We start from the raw sequence: 20574 nt of genomic DNA on the forward strand, positions 1-20574 counted from the left end.
ACCGTTTTGGTGCGGTTTGGTACCGTATGGATGTACTCGTACGGTATTGTACCGTTATGGTGTGGTTTGGTTTCGTAACTAAGTACTCGTACGGTATTCTGCCGTTTTGCTGTGGTTTTGTACCATATGGATGTTCACGTACGGTATTGGACCGTTTTGGTGTGGTTTGGTACCGTATGGATGTACTCATTCGGTATTGTACCGTTTTGGTGTGGTTTGGTACCGTATGGATGTACTCGTACCATATTGCACCCTTTTGGTGTGGTTTAGTACCGTATGGATGTACTCGTACGGTATTCTACCATTTTTGTGGGGTTTTGTACCGTATGGATGTACTCGTATGGTATTGCACTGTTTTGGTGTGATTTGGAACCGTAACGAAGTACTCGTATGGTATTGTACCATTTTGGTGTGGTTTGGTACCATATGGATTTACTCGTACGGTATTACACCGTTTTGGTGTGGTTTGGTACTGTTTGGATGTACTCGTACGGTATTGCACCGTTTTGGTGTGGTTTGGTACCGTATGGATGTACTCGTACGGTATTGTACCGTTTTGGTGTGGTTTGGTTTCGTAACTAAGTACTAGTACGGTATTCTGCCGTTTTGCTGTGGTTTTGTACCGTATGGATGTACACGTACAGTATTGGACCGTTTTGGTGTGGTTTGGTACCGTATGGATGTACTCATTCGGTATTGTACCGTTTTGGTGTGGTTTGGTACCGTATGGATGTACTCGTACCGTATTGCACCCTTTTGGTGTGGTTTAGTACCGTATGGATGTACTCGTATGGTATTCTACCATTTTTGTGTGGTTTTGTATCGTATGGATGTACTCATACGGTATTGCACTGTTTTGGTGTTGTTTGGAACCGTAAGGAAGTACTCGTATGGTATTGTACCGTTTTGGTGTGGTTTGGTACCTTATGGATGTACTCGTACGGTATTGTACCATTTTGGTGTGGTTTGGTACCGTTTGGATGTACTCGTACGGTATTGCACCGTTTTGGGGTGGTTTGGTACCTTATGGATGTACTCGTACGGTATTGTACCGTTTTGGTGTGGTTTTGTACCGTATGGATGTACTCGTTTGGTATTGCACTGTTTTGGTGTGTTTTGGTACCGTATGGATGTACTCGTACGGTATTTCACCGTTTTGGTGGGGTTTGGTACCGTATGGATGTACTCGTACGGTGTTGTACCGTTTTGGTGTGGTTTGGTACTGTATGGATGTACTCGTACGGTGTTGTACCGTTTTGGTGTGGTTTGGTACCGTATGGATGTACTCGTACGGTATTTTACCATTTTTGTGGGGTTTTGTACCGTATGGAAGTACTCGTACGATAATGCACCGTTTTGGTATGGTTTAGAACCGTATCGAAGTACTCGTATGGTATTGTACCATTTTGGTGTGGTTTGGTACCATATTGATGTACTTGTACGGTATTGCACCGTTTTGGTGTGGTTTGGTACCGTTTGGATGTACTCGTACGGTATTGCACCGTTTTGGTGCGGTTTGGTACAGTATGGATGTTCACGTACGGTATTGGACCGTTTTGGTGTGGTTTGGTACCGTATGGATGTACTCATTCGGTATTGTACCGTTTTTGTGTGGTTTGGTACCGTATGGATGTACTTGTACCGTATTGCACCCTTTTGGTGTGGTTTAGTACCGTATGGATGTACTCGTACGGTATTCAACCATTTTTGTGTTGTTTTGTACCGTATGGATGTACGCGTACGGTATTGCACTGTTTTGGTGTGGTTTGGAACCGAAAAAGTACTCGTAAGGTATTGTACCGTTTTGGTGTTGTTTGTTACCGTGTGGATGCACTCGTACGGTATTGCACCGTTTTGGTGTGGTTTGGTACCGTATGGATGTACTCGTACGGTATTGCACCGTTTTGGTGTGGTTTGGTACCGTATGGATGTACTCGTATGGTATTGTACTGTTTTGGTGTGGTTTGGTACCGTTTGGATGTACTCTTACGGTATTGCACCGTTTTGGTGAGGTTTGGTACCGTATGGATATACTCGTACGGTATTGAACCGTTTTTATGTGGTTTGTTACCGTAACTAAGTACTGGTACGGTATTCTACCGTTTTGGTGTGGTTTTGTACCGTATGGATGTACTCGTACGGTATTCTACCGTTTTTGTGTGGTTTTTTACCGTATGGATGTACTCGTACGGTATTGCACCGTTTTGGTGTGGTTTGGTATCGTATGGATGTACTCGTACGGTATTGCACCGTTTTGGTGTCGTTTGGTACCGAATGGATGTACTAGTACGGTATTGTACCAATTTGGTGTGGTTTGGTACCGTATGGATGTACTCGTACGGTATTGCACCGTTTTGGTATGGTTTGGTACCGTACGGATGTACTCGTTCGGTATTGCACCGTTTTGGTGAGGTTTGGTACCGTATGGATGTACTCGTACTATATTGCACCGTTTTGGTGTGGTTTGGAACCGTAACGAAGTACTCGTACGGTAATGTACCATTTTTGTGTGGTTTGGTACCGTATGGATGTACTCGTACGGTAATGTACCGTTTTGGTGTCGTTTGGTACCGTATGGATGTACTCGTACGGTATATGACCTTTTTGGTGTTGTTTGGTACCGCATGGATGTACTCGTAAGATAGTGCACCCTTTTGGTGTGGTTTGGTACCGTATTGATGTACTCGTATGGTATTCTACCGTTTTTGCGTGGTTTTGTACCGTATGGATGTACTCGTATGGTATTGCACCGTTTTTGTGTGTTTTGATACCGTAACGAAGTACTCGTAAGGTATTGTACCGTTTTGGTGTGGTTTGGTACCGTATGGATGTACTCGTACGGTATTGCACCGTTTTGGTGTGGTTTGGTACCGTATGGATGTACTCGTACGCTATTGCACCGTTTTGGTGTGGTTTGGTACCGTATGGATGTACTCGTACCGTATTGCACCGTTTTGGTGTGGTTTGGTACCGTATGGATGTACTAGTACGGTATTGTACCAATTTGGTGTGGTTTGGTACCGTATGGATGTACTCGTACGGTATTGCACCGTTTTTGTATGGTTTGGTACCGTACGGATGTACTCGTTCGGTATTGCACCGTTTTGGTGAGATTTGGTACCGTATGGATGTACTCGTACTATATTGCACCGTTTTGGTGTGGTTTGGAACCGTAACGAAGTACTCGTACGGTAATGTACCATTTTTGTGTGCTTTGGTACCGTATGGATGTACTCGTACGGTAATATACCGTTTTGGTGTGGTTTGGTACCGTATGGATGTACTCGTATGGTATTGCACCCTTTTGGTGTGGTTTGGTACCGTATGGATGTACTCGTTCGGTATTGCACCGTTTTGGTGCCGTTTGGTACCGTATGGATGTACTCGTACGGTATATGACCATTTTGGTGTTGTTTGGTACCGCATGGATGTACTCGTAAGATATTGCACCCTTTTGGTGTGGTTTGGTACCGTATTGATGTACTCGTACGGTATTCTACCATTTTTGCGTTGTTTTGTACCGTATGGATGTACTCGTACGGTACTGCACCGTTTTGGTGTGGTTTGAGACCGTAACTAAGTACTCGTAAGGTATTGTACCGTTTTGGTGTGGTTTGGTACCGTATGGATGTACTCGTACGGTATTGCACCGTTTTGGTGTGGTTTGGTACCGTATGGATGTACTCCTATGGTATTGTACTGTTTTGGTGTGGTTTGGTACCGTTTGGATGTACTCGTACAGTATTGCACCGTTTTGGTGTTGTTTGGTACCGTATGGATGTACTCGTACGGTATTGCACCGTTTTGGTGATGTTTGGTACCGTATGGATATACTCGTACGGTATTGAACCGTTTTTATGTGGTTTGTTACCGTAACTAAGTACTGGTACGGTATTCTACCGTTTTGGTGTGGTTTTGTACCGTATGGATGTACTCGTACGGTATTCTACCTTTTTTGTGTGGTTTTGTACCGTATGGATGTACTCCTACGGTATTGCACCGTTTTTGTGTGTTTTGATACCGTAACGAAGTACTCGTAAGGTATTGTACCGTTTTGGTGTGGTTTGGTACCGTATGGATGTACTCGTACGGTTTTGCACCGTTTTGGTGTGGTTTGGTACCGTATGGATGTACTCGTACGGTATTGCACCGTTTTGGTGTCGTTTGGTACCGTATGGATGTACTAGTACGGTATTGTACCAATTTGGTGTGGTTTGGTACCGTATGGATGTACTCGTACGGTATTGCACCGTTTTGGTATGGTTTGGTACCGTACGGATGTACTCGTTCGGTATTGCACCGTTTTGGTGAGGTTTGGTACCGTATGGATGTACTCGTACTATATTGCACCGTTTTTGTGTGGTTTGGAACCGTAACGAAGTACTCGTACGGTAATGTACCATTTTTGTGTGGTTTGGTACCGTATGGATGAACTCGTACGGTAATATACCGTTTTGGTGTGGTTTGGTACCGTATGGATGTACTCGTACGGTAATGCACCGTTTTGGTGTGGTTTGGTACCGTATGGATGTACTCGTTCGGTATTGCACCGTTTTGGTGTCGTTTGGTACCGTATGGATGTACTCGTACGGTATATGACCATTTTGGTGTTGTTCGGTATCGCATGGATGTACTCATAAGATATTGCACCCTTTTGGTGTGGTTTGGTACCGTATTGATGTACTCGTACGGTATTCTACCATTTTTGCGTGGTTTTGTACCGTATGGATGTACTCGTACGGTACTCCACCGTTTTGGTGTAGTTTGAGACCGTAACTAAGTACTCGTAAGGTATTGTACCGTTTTGGTGTGGTTTGGTACCGTATGGATGTACTCGTACGGTATTGCACCGTTTTGGGGTGGTTTTGTACCGTATGGATGTACTCCAATGGTATTGTACTGTTTTGGTGTGGTTTGGTACCGTTTGGATGTACTCGTACGGTATTGCACCGTTTTGGTGTTGTTTGGTACCGTATGGATGTACTCGTACTGTATTGCACCGTTTTGGTGAGGTTTGGTACCGTATGGATATACTCGTACGATATTGAACCGTTTTTATGTGGTTTGGTACCGTAACTAAGTACTGGTACGGTATTCTACCGTTTTGGTGTGGTTTTGTACCGTATGGATGTACTCGTACGGTATTCTACCATTTTTGTGTGGTTTTGTACCGTATGGATGTACTCGTACGGTATTGCACCGTTTTTGTGTGTTTTGATACCGTAACGAAGTACTCGTAAGGTATTGTACCGTTTTGGTGTGGTTTGGTACCGTATGGATGTACTCGTACGGTATTGCACCGTTTTGGTGTGGTTTGGTACCGTATGGATGTACTCGTACGGTATTGCACCGTTTTGGTGTGGTTTGGTACCGTATGGGTATTGCACCGTTTTGGTGTGGTTTGGTACCGTATGGATGTACTCGTACGGTATTGCACCGTTTTGGTATGGTTTGGTACCGTACGGATGTACTCGTACGGTATTGCACCGTTTTGGTGAGGTTTGGTACCGTATGGATGTACTCGTACTGTATTGCACCGTTTTGTTGTGGTTTGGAACCGTAACGAAGTACTCATACGGTAATGTACCATTTTTGTATGGTTTGGTACCGTATGGATGTACTCGTACGGTAATGTACCGTTTTGGTGTGGTTTGGTACCGTATGGATGTACTCGTACGGTGATGCACCGTTTTGGTGTGGTTTGGTACAGTATGGATGTACTCGTTCGGTATTGCACCGTTTTGGTGTCGTTTGGTACCGTATGGATGTGCTCGTACGGTATATGACCATTTTGGTGTTGTTTGGTACCGCATGTATGTACTCATAAGATATTGCACCCTTTTGGTGTGGTTTGGTACCGTATTGATGTACTCGTACGGTATTCTACCGTTTTTGCGTGGTTTTGTACCGTATGGATGTACTCGTACGATACTGCACCGTTTTGGTGTGGTTTTAGACCGAAACTAAGTACTCGTAAGGTATTGTACCGTTTTGGGGTGGTTTGGTACCGTACGGATGTACGCGTACGGTATTGCACCGTTTTGGTGTGGTTTGGTAGCATATGGATGTACTCGTACGGTATTGCACCGTTTTGGTGTGGTTTGGTACCGTATGGATGTACTCGTACGGTATTGCATCGTTTTGGTGTGGTTTCGTAATGTATGGATGTACTCGTACGGTATTGCACCGTTTTGGTGTGGTTTGGTACCGTATGGATATACTCGTACGGTATTGAACCGTTTTGGTGTGGTTTGGAACCGTAACGAAGTACTCGTACGGTAATGTACCGTTTTGTGCGGTTTGGTACCGTATGGATGTACTCGTACGGTATTGTACCGTTTTGGTGTGGTTTGGGACCGTATGGATGTACTTGTACGGTATTGCACCGTTTTGGTGTGGTTTTGTACCGTATGGATGTACTCGTACGGGATTGGACCATTTTGGTGTGGTTTGGCACCGTATAGATGTACTCGTACGGTATTGCATTGTTTTGGTGTGGTTTGGTACCGTACGGATGTACTCGTACGGTATTGCACCGTTTTGGTGTGGTTTGGTACCGTATGGATGTACTCGTACAGTATTGCACCGTTTTGGTGTGGTTTGGTACCGTATGGATGTACTAGTACGGTATTGTACCAATTTTGTGTGGTTTGGTACCGTATGGATGTACTCGTACGGTATTGCACCGTTTTGTTATGGTTTGGTACCGTACGGATGTACTCGTACGGTATTGCACCGTTTTGGTGAGGTTTGGTACCGTATGGATGCACTCGTACTGTATTGCACCGTTTTGTTGTGGTTTGGAACCGTAACGAAGTACTCATACGGTAATGTACCATTTTTGTGTGGTTTGGTACCGTATGGATGTACTCGTACGGTAATGTACCGTTTTGGTGTGGTTTGGTACCGTATGGATGTACTCGTACGGTGATGCACCGTTTTGGTGTGGTTTGGTACCGTATGGATGTTCTCGTTCGGTATAGCACCGTTTTGGTGTCGTTTGGTACCGTATGGATGTACTCGTACGGTATATGACCATTTTGGTGTTGTTTGGTACCGCATGGATGTACTCATAAGATATTGCACCCTTTTGGTGTGGTTTGGTACCGTATTGATGTACTCGTACGGTATTCTACCGTTTTTGCGTGGTTTTGTACCGTATGGATGTACTCGTACGATACTGCACCATTTTGGTGTGGTTTGAGACCGAAACTAAGTACTCGTAAGGTATTGTACCATTTTGGTGTGGTTTGGTACCGTACGGATGTACTCGTACAGTATTGCACCGTTTTGGTGTGGTTTGGTAACATATGGATGTACTCGTACGGTATTGCACCGTTTTGGTGTGGTTTGGTACCGTATGGATGTACTCGTACGGTATTGCATCGTTTTGGTGTGGTTTGGTAATGTATGGATGTACTCGTACGGTATTGCACCGTTTTGGTGTGGTTTGGTACCGTATGGATGTACTCGTACGGTATTGCAGCGTTTTGGTGTGGTTTGGAACCGTAACGAAGTACTCGTACGGTAATGTACCGTTTTGTGCGGTTTGGTACCGTATGGATGTACTCGTACGGTATTGTACCGTTTTGGTGTGGTTTGGGACCGTATGGATGTACTTGTACGGTATTGCACCGTTTTGGTGTGGTTTTGTACCGTATGGATGTACTCGTACGGGATTGGACCGTTTTGGTGTGGTTTGGCACCGTATAGATGTACTCGTACGGTATTGCATTGTTTTGGTGTGGTTTGGTACCGTATGGATGTACTCGTACGGTATTGCACCGTTTTGGTGTCGTTTGGTACCGTATGGATGTACTCGTATATGACCATTTTGGTGTGGTTTGGTAATGTATGGATGTACTCGAACGGTATTGCCCCGTTTTGGTGTTGTTTGGTACCGTATGGATGTACTCGTACGATATTGCACCCTGTTGGTGTGGTTTGGTACCGTATGGATGTACTCGTACGGTATTGCACCGTTTTGGTGTGGTTTGGTACCGTATGGATGTACTCGTACGGTATTGCACCGTTTTGGTGTGGTTTGGTACCGTATGGGTATTGCACCGTTTTGGTGTGGTTTGGTACCGTAGGGATGTACTCGTACGGTATTGCACCGTTTTGGTATGGTTTGGTACCGTACGGATGTACTCGTACGGTATTGGACCGTTTTGGTGAGGTTTGGTACCGTATGGATGTACTCGTACTGTATTGCACCGTTTTGTTGTGGTTTGGAACCGTAACGAAGTACTCATACGGTAATGTACCATTTTTGTGTGGTTTGGTACCGTATGGATGTACTCGTACGGTAATGTACCGTTTTCGTGTGGTTTGGTACCGTATGGATGTACTCGTACGGTGATGGACCGTTTTGGTGTGGTTTGGTACCGTATGGATGTACTCGTTCGGTATTGCACCGTTTTGGTGTCGTTTGGTACCGTATGGATGTACTCGTACGGTATATGACCATTTTGGTGTTGTTTGGTACCGCATGTATGTACTCATAAGATATTGCACCCTTTTGGTGTGGTTTGGTACCGTATTGATGTACTCGTACGGTATTCTACCGTTTTTGCGTGGTTTTGTACCGTATGGATGTACTCGTACGATACTGCACCGTTTTGGTGTGGTTTTAGACCGAAACTAAGTACTCGTAAGGTATTGTACCGTTTTGGGGTGGTTTGGTACCGTACGGATGTACTCGTACGGTATTGCACCGTTTTGGTGTGGTTTGGTACCATATGGATGTACTCGTACGGTATTGCACCGTTTTGGTGTGGTTTGGTACCGTATGGATGTACTCGTACGGTATTGCATCGTTTTGGTGTGGTTTCGTAATGTATGGATGTACTCGTACGGTATTGCACCGTTTTGGTGTGGTTTGGTACCGTATGGATGTACTCGTACGGTATTGCACCGTTTTGGTGTGGTTTGGAACCGTAACGAAGTACTCGTACGGTAATGTACCGTTTTGTGCGGTTTGGTACCGTATGGATGTACTCGTACGGTGATGCACCGTTTTTGTGTGGTTTGGTACCGTATGGATGTTCTCGTTCGGTATAGCACCGTTTTGGTGTCGTTTGGTACCGTATGGATGTACTCGTACGGTATATGACCATTTTGGTGTTGTTTGGTACCGCATGGATGTACTCATAAGATATTGCACCCTTTTGGTGTGGTTTTGTACCGTATTGAGGTACTCGTACGGTATTCTACCGTTTTTGCGTGGTTTTGTACCGTATGGATGTACTCGTACGATACTGCACCGTTTTGGTGTGGTTTTAGACCGAAACTAAGTACTCGTAAGGTATTGTACCATTTTGGTGTGGTTTGGTACCGTACGGATGTACTCGTACAGTATTGCACCGTTTTGGTGTGGTTTGGTAACATATGGATGTACTCGTACGGTATTGCACCGTTTTGGTGTGGTTTGGTACCGTATGGATGTACTCGTACGGTATTGCATCGTTTTGGTGTGGTTTGGTAATGTATGGATGTACTCGTACGGTATTGCACCGTTTTGGTGTGGTTTGGTACCGTATGGATGTACTCGTACGGTATTGCAGCGTTTTGGTGTGGTTTGGAACCGTAACGAAGTACTCGTACGGTAATGTACCGTTTTGTGCGGTTTGGTACCGTATGGATGTACTCGTACGGTATTGTACCGTTTTGGTGTGGTTTGGGACCGTATGGATGTACTTGTACGGTATTGCACCGTTTTGGTGTGGTTTTGTACCGTATGGATGTACTCGTACGGGATTGGACCGTTTTGGTGTGGTTTGGCACCGTATAGATGTACTCGTACGGTATTGCATTGTTTTGGTGTGGTTTGGTACCGTATGGATGTACTCGTACGGTATTGCACCGTTTTGGTGTCGTTTGGTACCGTATGGATGTACTCGTATATGACCATTTTGGTGTGGTTTGGTAATGTATGGATGTACTCGAACGGTATTGCCCCGTTTTGGTGTTGTTTGGTACCGTATGGATGTACTCGTACGATATTGCACCCTGTTGGTGTGGTTTGGTACCGTATGGATGTACTCGTACGGTATTGCACCGTTTTGGTGTGGTTTGGTACCGTATGGATGTACTCGTACGGTATTGCACCGTTTTGGTGTGGTTTGGTACCGTATGGGTATTGCACCGTTTTGGTGTGGTTTGGTACCGTAGGGATGTACTCGTACGGTATTGCACCGTTTTGGTATGGTTTGGTACCGTACGGATGTACTCGTACGGTATTGGACCGTTTTGGTGAGGTTTGGTACCGTATGGATGTACTCGTACTGTATTGCACCGTTTTGTTGTGGTTTGGAACCGTAACGAAGTACTCATACGGTAATGTACCATTTTTGTGTGGTTTGGTACCGTATGGATGTACTCGTACGGTAATGTACCGTTTTCGTGTGGTTTGGTACCGTATGGATGTACTCGTACGGTGATGGACCGTTTTGGTGTGGTTTGGTACCGTATGGATGTACTCGTTCGGTATTGCACCGTTTTGGTGTCGTTTGGTACCGTATGGATGTACTCGTACGGTATATGACCATTTTGGTGTTGTTTGGTACCGCATGTATGTACTCATAAGATATTGCACCCTTTTGGTGTGGTTTGGTACCGTATTGATGTACTCGTACGGTATTCTACCGTTTTTGCGTGGTTTTGTACCGTATGGATGTACTCGTACGATACTGCACCGTTTTGGTGTGGTTTTAGACCGAAACTAAGTACTCGTAAGGTATTGTACCGTTTTGGGGTGGTTTGGTACCGTACGGATGTACTCGTACGGTATTGCACCGTTTTGGTGTGGTTTGGTACCATATGGATGTACTCGTACGGTATTGCACCGTTTTGGTGTGGTTTGGTACCGTATGGATGTACTCGTACGGTATTGCATCGTTTTGGTGTGGTTTCGTAATGTATGGATGTACTCGTACGGTATTGCACCGTTTTGGTGTGGTTTGGTACCGTATGGATGTACTCGTACGGTATTGCACCGTTTTGGTGTGGTTTGGAACCGTAACGAAGTACTCGTACGGTAATGTACCGTTTTGTGCGGTTTGGTACCGTATGGATGTACTCGTACGGTGATGCACCGTTTTTGTGTGGTTTGGTACCGTATGGATGTTCTCGTTCGGTATAGCACCGTTTTGGTGTCGTTTGGTACCGTATGGATGTACTCGTACGGTATATGACCATTTTGGTGTTGTTTGGTACCGCATGGATGTACTCATAAGATATTGCACCCTTTTGGTGTGGTTTTGTACCGTATTGAGGTACTCGTACGGTATTCTACCGTTTTTGCGTGGTTTTGTACCGTATGGATGTACTCGTACGATACTGCACCGTTTTGGTGTGGTTTTAGACCGAAACTAAGTACTCGTAAGGTATTGTACCATTTTGGTGTGGTTTGGTACCGTACGGATGTACTCGTACAGTATTGCACCGTTTTGGTGTGGTTTGGTAACATATGGATGTACTCGTACGGTATTGCACCGTTTTGGTGTGGTTTGGTACCGTATGGATGTACTCGTACGGTATTGCATCGTTTTGGTGTGGTTTGGTAATGTATGGATGTACTCGTACGGTATTGCACCGTTTTGGTGTGGTTTGGTACCGTATGGATGTACTCGTACGGTATTGCAGCGTTTTGGTGTGGTTTGGAACCGTAACGAAGTACTCGTACGGTAATGTACCGTTTTGTGCGGTTTGGTACCGTATGGATGTACTCGTACGGTATTGTACCGTTTTGGTGTGGTTTGGGACCGTATGGATGTACTTGTACGGTATTGCACCGTTTTGGTGTGGTTTTGTACCGTATGGATGTACTCGTACGGGATTGGACCGTTTTGGTGTGGTTTGGCACCGTATAGATGTACTCGTACGGTATTGCATTGTTTTGGTGTGGTTTGGTACCGTATGGATGTACTCGTACGGTATTGCACCGTTTTGGTGTCGTTTGGTACCGTATGGATGTACTCGTATATGACCATTTTGGTGTGGTTTGGTAATGTATGGATGTACTCGAACGGTATTGCCCCGTTTTGGTGTTGTTTGGTACCGTATGGATGTACTCGTACGATATTGCACCCTGTTGGTGTGGTTTGGTACCGTATGGATGTACTCGTACGGTATTGCACCGTTTTGGTGTGGTTTGGTACCGTATGGGTATTGCACCGTTTTGGTGTGGTTTGGTACCGTAGGGATGTACTCGTACGGTATTGCACCGTTTTGGTATGGTTTGGTACCGTACGGATGTACTCGTACGGTATTGGACCGTTTTGGTGAGGTTTGGTACCGTATGGATGTACTCGTACTGTATTGCACCGTTTTGTTGTGGTTTGGAACCGTAACGAAGTACTCATACGGTAATGTACCATTTTTGTGTGGTTTGGTACCGTATGGATGTACTCGTACGGTAATGTACCGTTTTGGTGTGGTTTGGTACCGTATGGATGTACTCGTACGGTGATGGACCGTTTTGGTGTGGTTTGGTACCGTATGGATGTACTCGTTCGGTATTGCACCGTTTTGGTGTCGTTTGGTACCGTATGGATGTACTCGTACGGTATATGACCATTTTGGTGTTGTTTGGTACCGCATGTATGTACTCATAAGATATTGCACCCTTTTGGTGTGGTTTGGTACCGTATTGATGTACTCGTACGGTATTCTACCGTTTTTGCGTGGTTTTGTACCGTATGGATGTACTCGTACGATACTGCACCGTTTTGGTGTGGTTTTAGACCGAAACTAAGTACTCGTAAGGTATTGTACCGTTTTGGGGTGGTTTGGTACCGTACGGATGTACTCGTACGGTATTGCACCGTTTTGGTGTGGTTTGGTACCATATGGATGTACTCGTACGGTATTGCACCGTTTTGGTGTGGTTTGGTACCGTATGGATGTACTCGTACGGTATTGCATCGTTTTGGTGTGGTTTCGTAATGTATGGATGTACTCGTACGGTATTGCACCGTTTTGGTGTGGTTTGGTACCGTATGGATGTACTCGTACGGTATTGCACCGTTTTGGTGTGATTTGGAACCGTAACGAAGTACTCGTACGGTAATGTACCGTTTTGTGCGGTTTGGTACCGTATGGATGTACTCGTACGGTATTGTACCGTTTTGGTGTGGTTTGGGACCGTATGGATGTACTTGTACGGTATCGCACCGTTTTGGTGTGGTTTTGTACCGTATGGATGTACTCGTACCGGATTGGACCGTTTTGGTGTGGTTTGGCACCGTATAGATGTACTCGTACGGTATTGCATTGTTTTGGTGTGGTTTGGTACCGTATGGATGTACTCGTACGGTATTGCACCGTTTTGGTGTCGTTTGGTACCGTATGGATGTACTCGTATATGACCATTTTGGTGTGGTTTAGTAATGTATGGATGTACTCGAACGGTATTGCCCCGTTTTGGTGTTGTTTGGCACCGTATGGATGTACTCGTACGATATTGCACCCTTTTGGTGTGGTTTGGTACCGTATGGATGTACTCGTACGGTATTGCACCGTTTTGGTGTGGTTTGGTACCGTATGGATGTACTCGTACGGTATTGCACCGTTTTGGTGTTGTTTGGTACCGTATGGGTATTGCACCGTTTTGGTGTGGTTTGGTACCGTATGGATGTACTCGTACGGTATTGCACCGTTTTGGTGTGGTTTGGAACCGTAACGAAGTACTCCTACGGTAATGTACCGTTTTTGTGTGGTTTGGTACCGTATGGATGTACTCGTACTGTATTGCACCGTTTTGGTGTGGTTTGGTACCGTATGGGTATTGCACCGTTTTGGTGTGGTTTGGTACCGTATGGATGTACTCGTACGGTATTGCACCGTTTTGGTGTGGTTTGGTACCGTATGGATGTATTCGTACGGTATTGCACCGTTTTGGTGTCGTTTGGTACCGTATGGATGTACTCGCCGTATGGATGTACTCGTACGGTATATGACCATTTTGGTGTTGTTTCGTACCGCATGGATGTACTCGTAAGATATTGCACCCTTTTGGTGTGGTTTGGTACCGTATTGATGTACTCGTACGGTATTCTACCGTTTTTGCGTGGTTTTGTACCGTATGGATGTACTCGTACGGTACTGCACCGTTTTGGTGTGGTTTGAGACTGTAACTAAGTACTCGTAAGGTATTGTACCGGTTTGGTGTGGTTTGGTACCGCATGGATGTACTCGTACGGTATTGCACCGTTTTGGTGTGGTTTGGTACCGTATGGATGTACTCGTACGGTATTGTACCGTTTTGGTGTGGTTTGGTACCGGATGGATGTACTCGTACGGTATTGCACCGTTTTGGTGTGGTTTGGTAATGTATGGATGTACTCGTACGGTATTGCATCGTTTTGGTGTGGTTTGGTACCGTATGGATGTACTCGTACGGTATTGCGCCGTTTTGGTGTGGTTTGGAACCGTAACGAAGTACTCGTACGGTAATCTACCGTTTTTGTGTGGTTTGGTACCGTATGGATGTACTCGTACGGTAATGTACCGTTTTGGTGTGGTTTGGTACCGTATGATGTACTAGTACGGTATTGTACCGTTTTGGTGTGGTTTGGGACCGTATGGATGTACTTGTACGGTATTGCACCGTTTTGGTGTGGTTTTGTACCGTATGGATGTACTCGTACGGTATTGCACCGTTTTGGTGTGGTTTGGTACCGTATGGATGTACTCGTACGGTATTGCACCGTTTTGGTGTCGTTTGGAACCGTAAGGATGTACTCGTACGGAATATGACCATTTTGGTGTGGTTTGGTAATGTATGGATGTACTCGATTGGTATTGCACCGTTTTGGTGTTGTTTGGTACCATATGGATGAACTCGTACAATATTGCACCCTTTTGGTGTGGTTTGGTACCGTATGGATGTACTCCTACGGTATTGTACCGTTTCTGTGTGGTTTTGTACCTTATGGATGTACTCGTACGGTATTGCACCGTTTTTGTGTGTTTTGATACCGTAACGAAGTACTCGTAAGGTATTGTACCGTTTTGGTGTGGTTTGGAACCGTATGGATGTACTCATACGGTATTGCACCGTTTCGGTGTTTTTTGGTACCGTATGGATGTACTCCTACGGTATTGCAACGTTTTGGTGTGGTTTGGTACCGTATGGATGTACTTGTATGGTGTTGTACCGTTTTGGTGTGGTTTGGTACCGTATGGATGTACTCGTACGGTATTTTAACATTTATGTGGGGTTTTGTACCGTATGGAAGTATTCATACGATATTGCAACGTTTTGGTATGGTTTAGAACCGTATCGAAGTACTCGTATGGTATTGTACCATTTTGGTGTGGTTTGGTACCATATGGATGTACTCGTACGCTATTGCACCGTTTTGGTGTGGTTTGGTACCGTTTGGATGTACTTGTACGGTATTGCACCGTTTTGGTGCGGTTTGGTACAGTATGGATGTACTCGTACGGTATTGTACCGTTTTGGTGTGGTTTGGTTTCGTAACTAAGTACTCGTACGGTATTCTGCCGTTTTGCTGTGGTTTTGTACCGTATGGATGTTCACGTACGGTATTGGACCGTTTTGGTGTGGTTTGGTTCCGTATGGATGTACTCATTCGGTATTGTACCGTTTTTGTGTGGTTTGGTACCGTATGGATGTACTCGTACCGTATTGCACCTTTTTGGTGTGGTTTAGTACCGTATGGATGTACTCGTACGGTATTCTACCATTTTTGTGTGGTTTTGTACCGTACGGATGTACTCGTACGGTATTGCACTGTTTTGGTGTGGTTTGGAACCGAAACGAAGTACTCGTAAGGTATTGTACCGTTTTGGTGTGGTTTGTTACCGTATGGATGAAGTCGTACGGTATTGCACCGTTTTGGTGTGGTTTGGTACCATATGGATGTACTCGTACGGTATTGCATCGTTTTGGTGTGGTTTGGTACCGTATGGATGTACTCGTATGGTATTGTACTGTTTTGGTATGGTTTAGTACCGTTTGGATGTACTCGTACGGTATTGCACCGTTTTAGTGTTGTTTGGTACCGTATGGATGTACTCGTACGGTATTGCACCATTTTGGTGATGTTTGGTACCGTATGGATATACTCGTACGGTATTGAACCGTTTTTATGTGGTTTGGTACCGTAACTAAGTACTGGTACGGTATTCTACCGTTTTGGTGTGATTTTGTACCGTATGGATGTACTCGTACGGTATTCTACCCTTTTTGTGTGGTATTGCACCGTTTTGGTGTTGTTTGGTACCGTATGGGTATTGCACCGTTTTGGTGTGGTTTGGTACCGTATGGATGTACTCGTACGGTATTGCACCGTTTTGGTGTGGTTTGGAACCGTAACGAAGTACTCCTACGGTAATGTACCGTTTTTGTGTGGTTTGGTACCGTATGGATGTACTCGTACTGTATTGCACCGTTTTGGTGTGGTTTGGTACCGTATTGGTATTGCACCGTTTTGGTGTGGTTTGGTACCGTATGGATGTACTCGTACGGTATTGCACCGTTTTGGTGTGGTTTGGTACCGTATGGATGTATTCGTACGGTATTGCACCGTTTTGGTGTCGTTTGGTACCGTATGGATGTACTCGCCGTATGGATGTACTCGTACGGTATATGACCATTTTGGTGTTGTTTCGTACCGCATGGATGTACTCGTAAGATATTGCACCCTTTTGGTGTGGTTTGGTACCGTATTGATGTACTCGTACGGTATTCTACCGTTTTTGCGTGGTTTTGTACCGTATGGATGTACTCGTACGGTACTGCACCGTTTTGGTGTGGTTTGAGACTGTAACTAAGTACTCGTAAGGTATTGTACCGGTTTGGTGTGGTTTGGTACCGCATGGATGTACTCGTACGGTATTGCACCGTTTTGGTGTGGTTTGGTACCGTATGGATGTACTCGTACGGTATTGTACCGTTTTGGTGTGGTTTGGTACCGGATGGATGTACTCGTACGGTATTGCACCGTTTTGGTGTGGTTTGGTAATGTATGGATGTACTCGTACGGTATTGCATCGTTTTGGTGTGGTTTGGTACCGTATGGATGTACTCGTACGGTATTGCGCCGTTTTGGTGTGGTTTGGAACCGTAACGAAGTACTCGTACGGTAATCTACCGTTTTTGTGTGGTTTGGTACCGTATGGATGTACTCGTACGGTAATGTACCGTTTTGGTGTGGTTTGGTACCGTATGATGTACTAGTACGGTATTGTACCGTTTTGGTGTGGTTTGGGACCGTATGGATGTACTTGTACGGTATTGCACCGTTTTGGTGTGGTTTTGTACCGTATGGATGTACTCGTACGGTATTGCACCGTTTTGGTGTGGTTTGGTACCGTATGGATGTACTCGTACGGTATTGCACCGTTTTGGTGTCGTTTGGAACCGTAAGGATGTACTCGTACGGAATATGACCATTTTGGTGTGGTTTGGTAATGTATGGATGTACTCGATTGGTATTGCACCGTTTTGGTGTTGTTTGGTACCATATGGATGAACTCGTACAATATTGCACCCTTTTGGTGTGGTTTGGTACCGTATGGATGTACTCCTACGGTATTGTACCGTTTCTGTGTGGTTTTGTACCTTATGGATGTACTCGTACGGTATTGCACCGTTTTTGTGTGTTTTGATACCGTAACGAAGTACTCGTAAGGTATTGTACCGTTTTGGTGTGGTTTGGTACCGTATGGATGTACTCATACGGTATTGCACCGTTTCGGTGTTGTTTAGTACCGTATGGATGTACTCCTACGGTATTGCAACGTTTTGGTGTGGTTTGGTACCGTATGGATGTACTTGTATGGTGTTGTACCGTTTTGGTGTGGTTTGGTACCGTATGGATGTACTCGTACGGTATTTTAACATTTATGTGGGGTTTTGTACCGTATGGAAGTATTCATACGATATTGCAACGTTTTGGTATGGTTTAGAACCGTATCGAAGTACTCGTATGGTATTGTACCATTTTGGTGTGGTTTGGTACCATATGGATGTACTCGTACGCTATTGCACCGTTTTGGTGTGGTTTGGTACCGTTTGGATGTACTTGTACGGTATTGCACCGTTTTGGTGCGGTTTGGTACAGTATGGATGTACTCGTACGGTATTGTACCGTTTTGGTGTGGTTTGGTTTCGTAACTAAGTACTCGTACGGTATTCTGCCGTTTTGCTGTGGTTTTGTACCGTATGGATGTTCACGTACGGTATTGGACCGTTTTGGTGTGGTTTGGTACCGTATGGATGTACTCATTCGGTATTGTACCGTTTTTGTGTGGTTTGGTACCGTATGGATGTACTCGTACCGTATTGCACCTTTTTGGTGTGGTTTAGTACCGTATGGATGTACTCGTACGGTATTCTACCATTTTTGTGTGGTTTTGTACCGTACGGATGTACTCGTACGGTATTGCACTGTTTTGGTGTGGTTTGGAACCGAAACGAAGTACTCGTAAGGTATTGTACCGTTTTGGTGTGGTTTGTTACCGTATGGATGAAGTCGTACGGTATTGCACCGTTTTGGTGTGGTTTGGTACCATATGGATGTACTCGTACGGTATTGCATCGTTTTGGTGTGGTTTGGTACCGTATGGATGTACTCGTATGGTATTGTACTGTTTTGGTATGGTTTAGTACCGTTTGGATGTACTCGTACGGTATTGCACCGTTTTAGTGTTGTTTGGTACCGTATGGATGTACTCGTACGGTATTGCACCATTTTGGTGATGTTTGGTACCGTATGGATATACTCGTACGGTATTGAACCGTTTTTATGTGGTTTGGTACCGTAACTAAGTACTGGTACGGTATTCTACCGTTTTGGTGTGATTTTGTACCGTATGGATGTACTCGTACGGTATTCTACCCTTTTTGTGTGGTATTGCACCGTTTTGGTGTTGTTTGGTACCGTATGGGTATTGCACCGTTTTGGTGTGGTTTGGTACCGTATGGATGTACTCGTACGGTATTGCACCGTTTTGGTGTGGTTTGGAACCGTAACGAAGTACTCCTACGGTAATGTACCGTTTTTGTGTGGTTTGGTACCGTATGGATGTACTCGTACTGTATTGCACCGTTTTGGTGTGGTTTGGTACCGTATGGGTATTGCACCGTTTTGGTGTGGTTTGGTACCGTATGGATGTACTCGTACGGTATTGCACCGTTTTGGTGTGGTTTGGTACCGTATGGATGTATTCGTACGGTATTGCACCGTTTTGGTGTCGTTTGGTACCGTATGGATGTACTCGCCGTATGGATGTACTCGTACGGTATATGACCATTTTGGTGTTGTTTCGTACCGCATGGATGTACTCGTAAGATATTGCACCCTTTTGGTGTGGTTTGGTACCGTATTGATGTACTCGTACGGTATTCTACCGTTTTTGCGTGGTTTTGTACCGTATGGATGTACTCGTACGGTACTGCACCGTTTTGGTGTGGTTTGAGACTGTAACTAAGTACTCGTAAGGTATTGTACCGGTTTGGTGTGGTTTGGTACCGCATGGATGTACTCGTACGGTATTGCACCGTTTTGGTGTGGTTTGGTACCGTATGGATGTACTCGTACGGTATTGTACCGTTTTGGTGTGGTTTGGTACCGGATGGATGTACTCGTACGGTATTGCACCGTTTTGGTGTGGTTTGGTAATGTATGGATGTACTCGTACGGTATTGCATCGTTTTGGTGTGGTTTGGTACCGTATGGATGTACTCGTACGGTATTGCGCCGTTTTGGTGTGGTTTGGAACCGTAACGAAGTACTCGTACGGTAATCTACCGTTTTTGTGTGGTTTGGTACCGTATGGATGTACTCGTACGGTAATGTACCGTTTTGGTGTGGTTTGGTACCGTATGATGTACTAGTACGGTATTGTACCGTATTGGTGTGGTTTGGGACCGTATGGATGTACTTGTACGGTATTGCACCGTTTTGGTGTGGTTTTGTACCGTATGGATGTACTCGTACGGTATTGCACCGTTTTGGTGTGGTTTGGTACCGTATGGATGTACTCGTACGGTATTGCACCGTTTTGGTGTCGTTTGGAACCGTAAGGATGTACTCGTACGGAATATGACCATTTTGGTGTGGTTTGATAATGTATGGATGTACTCGATTGGTATTGCACCGTTTTGGTGTTGTTTGGTACCATATGGATGAACTCGTACAATATTGCACCCTTTTGGTGTGGTTTGGTACCGTATGGATGTACTCCTACGGTATTGTACCGTTTCTGTGTGGTTTTGTACCTTATGGATGTACTCGTACGGTATTGCACCGTTTTTGTGTGTTTTGATACCGTAACGAAGTACTCGTAAGGTATTGTACCGTTTTGGTGTGGTTTGGTACCGTATGGATGTACTCATACGGTATTGCACCGTTTCGGTGTTGTTTGGTACCGTATGGATGTACTCCTACGGTATTGCAACGTTTTGGTGTGGTTTGGTACCGTATGGATGTACTTGTATGGTGTTGTACCGTTTTGGTGTGGTTTGGTACCGTATGGATGTACTCGTACGGTATTTTAACATTTATGTGGGGTTTTGTACCGTATGGAAGTATTCATACG

The sequence above is a fragment of the Rhododendron vialii genome, chromosome 3a (genome assembly GCF_030253575.1).
Source record: "Rhododendron vialii isolate Sample 1 chromosome 3a, ASM3025357v1".
NCBI classification, from domain to species: Eukaryota; Viridiplantae; Streptophyta; class Magnoliopsida; order Ericales; family Ericaceae; genus Rhododendron; species Rhododendron vialii.